Here is a 10,241-nt window from a genome sequence, read left to right on the forward strand (position 1 = left end):
CTTTGCACGTAAACAAATAATGGATTACAGGAATAATATTACTTGGGATTTACAGAATATCTCCCAGCTGTTTGAAAAAGCTGTCTCTCCCCAAGGATCAGCCAGAGGAAGTTCTTTTTTTAATTATCTTGAATTATTAAGAGCACCATTTAGTAGTGAATGATCATTTCCTATTGGGCTGTTCAAGTGCTTAATTATACTTAGAGAATAATTTGCTCCTGCTTTATAAATAAACCTAGATATTGCCTACGTGTCCTTTTTAAAAGCCCCAATGGGAAAATGCTACTAATATAGATGAAACCAACGTCTACACAATTTCCAGAATAGCAGTGTATCCTTACCCTGGTCTATAAAATTAGCATTACAATGCTAACCCTAGGGGTTGCTGAAGGCTGAGGCTGTTCCAAGTGCTATATATATATATATATATACACATACATACATACATATGCGTGTGTGTGTGTGTGTGTGTGTGTGTGTGTGTGTGTAATGAACTCATTGTTCTTGAAAAAACCTTGTGAGGTCAGAACTGTGGTTATCCATAAATGGGGAGAAAGAGCACAGAGAGGTTAAGTAATTTGCCTTGGTCACACAGTCAGGAGGGGATCGACCTGGGATTTAACCCAGCCTGTCTGTCTCTTCAGAGCTCATGCTCTAGAAACCAAGAAGGAGGTTAAATCAGTAGAGGCAATTGGTACAGACATTGTGTAATGAAATCCCTTGGGAGGCAAAGGCAGCAAGCAACAGTGGGGGAGAACAGTTAGGTCCTGGTCTGTTGATCGCACTTGGTGTTAGGTGTCTTAAGAAAGTGAGAGGAAAAAGCAAAGTTCTCAAAATTAGGGAAGGGCTACAGGGCTGTGTCCACCCATGTCTCAAGGACCCACACCCAGGAATGAGCTGTGCCTTCTACCAGGCAACGTGGGCATGGCCAGATCTCAGAAGGGAAGGGCTTTCAGGGCCACCCTGGGATGCTGCAGCCGGACACTTGTCCCAGGAGCTCTGGCCACAGCCCTATCTCCTCTGCTCTGCAATGTGGAGGGAAGCAGAGAGCCCCAGCTCAGTTGTTGTCAGTGAGAAGCCCCATAGTAACCAGTGCAGGACACACTCCAAATATGCCTCCTCAAGCACTGCAGTCTGTCTGAGACCTCAGGATCTTTGAACAACCCAAGGAGAGGAACTAAATTTCTGATAGTCTGACAATGGAGGTGAGCAGTTGAACTGCTGTTTTTTAAGGAAGAAACAAGTTATTTTGGATAGAAGTATCATTGGAACCTGACTGGCTATGTGATGATAATTTTGAAAGCTAGATGAGAGACATATGGAGGTTCACTGTATTGTGTCCTCTGCTTTTACTTCTGTGCCCAATAAGAAAACATTTTTTAAAAATGTACTGCTTATTGAGTATCTCAGGTCGTGGTTGCACATTCTTATCCTCAACCAAAACCACAAGGAATCTAGTCAGAGAGACTTGCCTGTTGGATTTTGAAAGATGGGGAGAAATAATCATTAATCACATAGAAGCTGACACTGAAACTCTCTGCACAGTGGAAAGCGCACCCTTCCTTCTCCTCTGCAGCTGAACACTCGCATCGGCCCGTGTAGGCTCTGAAGTACCACGTCCTCACTGATTCTCACAGCTCACCTGGGACAGGAGGGAAACACGTTAGAATCCCCATTCCAGGATAGAAACAATCAAAGCAGGGAGATGGAGGTTTTCTCCAAACCCCTGTAGAGAGCAAAAGAGAAGCAGGCATCATGTCTTACACATTAAGACACGTTCCTTCGCAGCTCCCTGAAGGCCCTGCGCAGTACTGGGGTGTGATGGGACCTTCAGTCTTTATTGATCAGCTGCTTTTGCTTGGCCAGGGAAACCTAATTTGAAGTAGTCGAATGGAAATTAATTTAGATGAACATCCCATTTGCTGTTCTTTCTGTTTTCCCCCAAGATGTCTTCATTCGCATTGAAAGGCAGATTCCCCCACCCCCGTGAAGCCCTGTTTGCAGAGGCTCAGAGAAATGGAAAGAACTAGAAAAATATGATTCAAAAAAACACCACTGGTCTGGGAGTCAGCGGGTCTGGGATCTGCCAGCCAGTCTCACGGAGGGTATAAAAGCAATAAAACCAATAGTTTCCTTAAACTTCCAACTAGGAGGGTGAGCAAGGTGTCGTGAACAAATGGTCATCTCACGTTTGGATGTGAAGAAGAGGTCTCTGTCTGTAGATTTGGAAACGGGAAGAGAGTGTGGCTCACCTCTTTAAGTTTTCTTGGGGAATCTTGGGAGGGAGGTTTTTTTCATTTTTACAGATTTTATCAATACGTGTTTGCAGTACATGCCATTTTCAGTCACCTTAGGAACTGGGTACACTACATACTACAGCATTTTTTTTTTTTTTGAGACAGGGTCTCACTTTGTAGTTCAAGCTGTCCATTAACTCACTGTGTAGCCCAGGCTGGCCTCGAACTCTCAGCGACCCTCCTGCCTCTGCCTCCTGGGTGCTGGGATTACAGGTGTGAGCCCCCATGCCCAGCACATATTTCTTTTGTTAATCCTCTTCCCCTTCCCTCCCAATTCCCTCCCTTCCCCTCTATTTGCCCCATCTCAGCTTTCATTCTTGTGGATATTATGAGCCCTAGCTCATGCCAGAGGTTTTCTCTTTAGCTACATGTAGCTTTAGAAAACCAGAAGTGTGAAAAGTTTCCCTCCACTTTCTCTTTCTTTCTTCCTTATCCACAGAACTATGATATCTATTCAATACCCATCATGCCCTATGGATATAGAGCTTCCCAAGACCTCCTACGATGGGTCTTGTCATGAGAGAGGTGAGCCTTCTCTGCTGTGGAGGACGTTTTGTACTGGCACATGTACTGCTCTTTATTTTCTGCAACTCTCTTTGAAGCAAAGAATGTTCCTCAGGCTTTGGACCAGTAGTAGCTAGATGAATTTGTCACCGGCAACAGACGAAGTTAATTTCTGTTTTCTCTTTCCTCTTTCTCTTCCCCTCTTTTCTATCTTCTTTTAAAATAAATCCACATAATTTTCAGGAAGAACATGGAGTTTGCCAAGATCGCATTAATCTTTAAACTTGCTTACTGATCTGCAGTAAGGGATGAAAAGAACACTACTAATGCTACTATACTTGGAGTTGGTTGTCCTGACTTGCAGAGTTGGTTTGACTTTTGCTGGTGTTTGAACAGAGGCAATGAGAAAGCACCGTGTTCCTGCCTTGTCTTCTCCCCATCCTTAACCAATGGGAAGATGGACTCATATGAGACGGAAGGTGAAGACACAGGCATAATTTTGGTAAAAACTGTCTGACGAATGTGACTTGACCTGCAGCCACTTCTGGGCCTCAAGTATTCCACCCAAGTCTGGACCTTGACATATCTCATCCCAGTCCCAATTCATATTCATGGAACCACTGCTTTTTCACTGCCTGTGACAGAGAAAGAAAGAGGAACTTCTGGGTGACTCTTCAGAGGCCCCACTCTGAGATCTGTACTCTTTGGAAATAGGAATGGAGTATAGAATAACCAAGGACTAGCAGACCCACAACCAGAATGCTGAACAGGGCCACACAGCACGCTGCTCTGGTCTCTCGCCAGTGCATGTTGAGTGCTTCCTTGGTGCAGCCGATCTCCTAAGTATGCACAGGAATTCATTTATTTGTTCGTTGTGACAGCAGAATGAGACAGGCACAGTTATTACCAGCCTCACTCTTGCAGCAGAGGAAGCCAAGGCACGGAGAGATGAAGTCTCTGGCTGTCAAGTGCTGACCTTGAGATCTGAATCCAGTCTGGTTCCAGGGGCTGACATTTACCCACTTGCCACATTGCCTCAGATGTGTTCCTTGTCTATTGGGAAAGAGGGAAAGAAGAGGAAGAAAGAAGGACCAGAAGTGCTGCTCCCATGGTGTTGCCTGTGGTGTGAGGGGATGTTAAAGTTCCATCATTGTCCCCAGCTGTGGGGCCAAGAGAGTGATTCCCTTCTCCCCGGACCTCAGTTTCCTCCTTTGCGAAGCGAAGTGGTTGGATCACACCAGGGCCCTGTGTCGGCCGTGTTCAAGCATTCTCTCTCCCCTTGCCAGGAAACGACATTGATGATCAGTCATAAGCAGGGTCTGTGGAACCTCAAACCAGCACCACTGGAGGACCCCTTTTACGAAAAGGAATACCAAATCTCTAATACAAAAATTCACTGTGAATGTGAACATCTTCACAGAATGAGAAACAGCAGGCAAGCTTCTCAGGGAGTTAGCCAGGGTTTTCTGGGTGTTCGTTCACTCAGTGCTTGTTTGGTTTTTCTACAGCTACATAAGGGCTTTTCAGATCAATCCCATCTAGTCAGTCAGCATCTGTCTCTTCCCTACATGTTAGACAAGGTGGGTGTTTTGGAAGTCCTTCCTGTCAGGCACTAGAGTCCAGGACAAACCCTGGGGTTGGAAGAGTAGCCTTTGTTGGGAAAAGGGAGATTTCCACAGAGCAAGATCAGCAAGGGAGATATGCATCCCCATTCTCTTATTATCCCACATGAATTCACAGATTAGGGCCTTCTGCTGTGCTCCCTCCTGTGCAAGGCCATCATGCGTTTCTCTGTACCAGGCTTCTGGATTCGGAGATGAGAATTTAAGAAAGAAGGGTAGTCTGGCAGTGCCAGCTGCCCCATGCCTGGGACCTTGGATATTATTTCCTTTCTCATCTGGGAAAGGGAGGCTGAGGGCCATGAGAACCTGGGCTTGAGTGCATCTCCCTGTAGAAGAAAAACACACTCCTGGCCTGATGCCAACTAGCCCGTCCACTTCACCTGGGCTGAAGGCACAGGCCACCTTGAAACATTTTTGCCTTTTGCTCCAACATCTGGATTTACATTAACTGACTCTATAAAATGGTTCACCATATATAGTCTATTATTTATTGAGCACGTACTCCAAAGATGGTGTCTCGTACAATCTTGCTAACTCCGTGGGCTAGGTACTATTATTGTTCCATTTTACAGAGAAGGGAAGAGAGGCTTAGACCGGTTGTGAAATACACCCTTCACCATAGAAGTGGTCTGTGGCTGGTTTGGGACTCTGACTCCAGAGCCAAGGTCTTGCAAGCTTGTGCTGTAGCACCTCCCAACATGGCCGGTCGGGTCAATCCAGCATTTGGAAAATCAAGTGTTCAGTTCCAAGACTCACTTTGCTGGTCTTCACTTTGTGCTGGAGACAAGTCCCTTCTAGCCTTAGAAAAGGGCACTGCAACAAGAGCTGTGAACAAGTTCCACATCTAAGGGCTGGGCAGGTGGACTAAAGGAGATGATTTTTTTTAATGGTAGTAGTGCTATGAAAAAGTTAATGAAGGAGAATATATATCATCTTCAGTTTTGTTTCATTGATATTTACTTGGGACTTAATGAGAGATGCTAAATAAATGAATGAAATAAGAATCCTAATCAGTTCAAGACTTAGAACTTTGGCACTAGTTGGAAAACAGAGGCAAATGAAAACAGAAAAAGTGAAGTCAATAATGTCTTATTTTAATTCAATTATCTTTGATGACAAACCATAAAGGGGAGTGTAGACACACACACACAAATCACAACTCACACACTGCAAATGTTCTCAAATCTAAGTGTGACTGGATTACCTGGCAAAGCTTTCAATGAGACCCAAGGACTTCCTTTCAACATGTCACTGACATTACACTACCAGATATAAAAAAAATTTTTAATTGATCTGTCTCGAGTGTATGTTGGAGGTAGAAATGAAGAACGATATTTCCTCCCTTCTCACCTTTCTGGTGTAACTTTCAGGTACAAATTTAGATTGAAGTGTTGCTGTTGTTAAAATGACACACTTCTTCACATAGGCTAAGATTAGAGAATTTCAGAAAAGAAATTCACAAGCCTGTGGTCCAACTCAGAAGCCCCTCGTCGCTGATTTTCCAAAGCAGTGCTCAGCTCACCTGAATTTATGAAGCACCTACTATGTGCTGCAAGTGAGTTCAAGAGAGTTTTCCAGATGTTGTCAACATAGTCACAATGTGGTTGCAGAGCTTAGACACAAATACAGGCTGCTCTACTAATGGTGTAGACTGTGTGTCAGAACTTAGATGCTTTGGGACTGAAAGCATTAAATCTCCACTTGATCTCTTTCCACGGGGCTTATGGTAATTGTAGAAGTAGAACTTAAAACAGGGATGGATCCTGGCAAACCCAAAACATTTGATGCTGAAGGCCTTATCTTGAACCAAAGATAAAGCTCTAGTAAAACTTTCTTTTCTTCTTCATTTCTATCTCCTCATATTCTAGCTTTCTCTAACCCCCATGCCATGCGGTATATCAAGCCACCCAGAATTCCAAAGTTTGTGTTTCCTCTGTTCAGAGAGAAAAGTGAACATGTCCTGGGATTTCTAAGTCTGACTTTCAAATTTAGAGCTCCATAAGGCCAGCTTGATTTAAATGCCCACCTCTGAGCCAGCCAAATATGGCCAGGAGGCCAAGGGCACATGGTACAAACATCCTTGGGGGAGCCTTGTCTCTCTAACCACGTGGGTCAGAAGAGGGGGCTGCATAGGAAGTCCAATATGGGTTCCCTATGTTAATGTGGTTTTATTAGCAGGAAGGCTTAAGGGCTGAAAATAACCAGAAAATTAACTAATGGAATCCTTAAATAATAAGATACCATAATTACCCTTATATCTGGATGTCTGGGAGAGTAGGCAGTTCCTGGGTTGGTTTGGTGGCTTAAACCATCTGAGGGGTCTGAGTAGGTATCTAAAATGGTCTTGGCATTTTCCTCATGGTCACAAGATGGCTGCTGTAGAGTTAGACAAGACATTCTCACATGTTTGTTTTCAAGGGCAAGGGAATATGTGATGAGACAGCTCTCCTCTCATAATCCCCTCCCTTATCATATAAAAGCTCCTGCTCTGAGAACCCTCCCCAACAAGCATCCCTTGAGGTTGCATTGGCCAGAGAGTCTGGAAAAGGAAGCACCTGGAGGTCTCAGGTTCCATTTTAGGAGACACCTAAAAAATCAAGGAGCTGAGAGGTGGCTGTTGCAAACCCAATCCAGAGTCAGAAATGAAGGTTTACTGCCAATTAAGCAGTGGAGACCTAGATGATCAACAAGATTTTCTGGGATGATGATGTTCTCCCATGGCACTGTTGTCCAATACGGCAGTCACTAACCTTCCATGGCTACTGAGCTCTAGAAACATGGTTAGTGACTCTGAATTTTAAATTTTTACTTAAATTTAATTAATTTAAAATTAAAGAGGCACATGAAGCTAGCAGCCACCATTGGAAAGTATGTAACTATATAAGTGCCTTCTCAAAGACATGTTTTTGGAGGTCAGAGAAATCACCATGGACTGGAATACTCTGGTAGCCTTCATGGTGCATGAGGAACTTCAAATTTATAGCAGATCAGAGGTTGGGAGATTTTTCCTAAGAGAGTAGGCTTGCTCTAAGACACTCTTACCTAGGAGGTGCTCACCAGAGGAGGTTGGAAGGAGTAGTTTTTGTGTTTAGTTTAGTTTTGCTTTGCTTTGTTTTGTGGAAAAATGAGCAAAAGCCAAAAAAGTAGTTCAAGTCAGATGGCAGGAATTTTTTGAATGCCAGTTTGATCTACAGGCAATAGGCAACATGTGTTATTAAAAGAAAGGTAAAACATGAACTGGAACTTAGGCAAGATGAAAAGAAAGGTGAACAGAAGACAAGAACTTCAGTTATGTTGGTATTTTCCAGGTCACAGCACATCTGGAAAATGATGTATTCATCGCTCACAGGGGCAAATGGGCTCAGAGACTCCAGCTGCCCTGGGCACCACCTCCTCCTGAATCTTCACTGGAGGATCACGATCTCCTCTACTTAAAACCCTTCTACAGCATGGCAGTGAGCACCAGCATGCAGTCAGGACCCTCTGAGTTAGGTAATGGTGCAGCAGTGTATATGAAAAGGGAAAGGGAAAAAGGAAAATATTTTAGAAGGTATGGAAAGGAATTTGGGAACTAATGAGAAGTAAGTAGAGTAGGTATCAGGGTTGATTACTCCAAAGTCTGAAAGTGGTGATACCAGAAATAAAAATACCAGTATGAGTTTACGTTGAAGGGACACAGTGATTTTAGTCAAATATACAGAGGTAAAGGCTAAACCCTATGGCAGTCTATCTTACTGACCCCAGCCCTGGTGCTCATGCTCTTGTGTAGTCCCCACTCACATTGGCTGAGTCATGTGACTTGCTTGGCTATCAAACCTTCCCAAGATGCAAGCAAAGAGAATCTCCAAAAGTGGTTGTGCATTGCAGCTTGTTCTCTTGGAACCAGCCACCAGGCTGTCAGGAAGCTTAGGCCATGCCCCTGAGTGCTGTGAGACTGTGAGCAGAGAGACAGCCCCTGAAAACCCTAGCCCAGGTCTTAGTTGAATGTCTACACTAGAGTGACCTCTGTAAAAGAATCGCTCAGCTGAGCTCAGCTGATCCAAAATTCCATGAGGATGAGTCATTGTTGTTTAAAGCCAATATACCTTGGGTGTTTGTTTTCTTAAACAACAATAGATAATGCAAACAATGTGTAAGTAAAACTGTGCAGTGGAGCCTGGTGATATGAGATTGGAGCTCAGGTAAGAGATCTGACCCCTAGGTATAATTTTGCAACATACTCGTGCTATAGCTTGATATGTTTTGAGTGTGCCCCCCCCCATGAAGTTTAAGCCCTGGCAGCTTGGTCCCCAGTGTGGTGCTGTTGAGGCGGCAAAGATTTTAACAGGTGGGACCTAGTGGGAGGTAATTAGGCTACAGGGGCTCCACTCTCAAGAACGGATTAATACTGCCCCAAGGGAGAGTGTCACATCTGGAAGGAGTGGATTAATTCCCTCAAAAGGAGGCTGTTTCAAAAAGAGCAAGCCTGGTGTCTCCTTGTCTCTTGCTTTCTGTCTTATCCTGTGACATCTTTCTCCCTTTCTTCCTCTCTCCTTCTCCCCACCCTTATAACATCTGCCATGAGGCTCACAACAGAGCCAAGCATATGCCAGCCACACTTTTCAACCTCCAGAACTGTGAGCTAAATAAACCTCTTTTCTTTATAAAGTATCCAAACCTTATATATTTTGTTATAGCAACCAAAAATGGACCAAGAGGGCAAAGCAGTTATACTGTAATTAAATTGACTGTGTCCTTCACTAGACTGTGAGATCTTTAAACGTGAGGATTAAGTATCTTTTTTATTCTCAACACATTATATCTGATTGATGTACAGTGGAAAGGAAATGTACCTTATTATCAGAAAGATTAGATTTGAGCTTCTGCTCTCTCAATTACTAGCTTTGTGACTTTAAATAAGTCACCAAGACAGAGTGGAAGAAAGGAGAGAGAGAGAGAGAGAGAGAGAGAGAGAGAGAGAGAATATGATACCAAATGGAGTGATAGAAAAGGTCCAAGATAGTGCACATTTTACTGAACAGAAAAGGACAGAAATTTCTAAGACTAAGCCAATATTGCTACACTTAATAGCACAGTCCATGGTTTATAGTTTTGTGTATTTATTAAATCTCAGACATTGGTCCAAGAGTGTTAGTCAGGAAATATTTGAAGAAAAAGATCAGACTGTTGTGGATGACCTAAGTGTATCTTAAATAAGGACCATAGATAAGACAGCATTTTTTTATGCTTTCTAATGTCAGCTGAGTGCCTGGTGTTGATAAGAAGGAGACAGTTTAGACTTTCTGTGATTAGACATTCAGCTTCTGAAAGGATTACTGGATGAGGGGAATATACAAGGGGTGATCAAAAAATATGATGAATGTCAAAATTTTTAATTGATCAGAATAAAAGACACACTGCCATTAATCCTCCTCAGAGCACTACCCCTTGCTTCAGACTTACTTGTTCCATTGTTAATGCCCCTTTCTGAAGCAGTTCTAGAAGTCTTCTTTTCCTTAGGACGTATGATAAAAAAAAATCTGGTGAATGCTGCCGTTGCATGTCATCCAACAGAAAGGCAGACTAGTGTAAATATTATGGTTTGTCCTTATCCACCTTATTCACCAGATCTGGCACTGGTCCAATTTCTGGGTCTTCTCAAAAGTAAAACAACCATGAAAGGTAAATGTTTTGAACCGATTCAGGACACTGAGGCAGCCATGACAACGACAAAAGACACTCACAAAAGAAGACTTCTAGACATACTTCAGAAAGAGGCAAGAACAATGGGGAAAGTATTTGAAACAAGGGAGAGTATTTGGGAGAACACAGTAAAGTA

Source organism: Fukomys damarensis, unplaced genomic scaffold (assembly GCF_012274545.1).
Source record: "Fukomys damarensis isolate Sample0158 unplaced genomic scaffold, DMR_v1.0_HiC HiC_scaffold_28, whole genome shotgun sequence".
NCBI classification, from domain to species: Eukaryota; Metazoa; Chordata; class Mammalia; order Rodentia; family Bathyergidae; genus Fukomys; species Fukomys damarensis.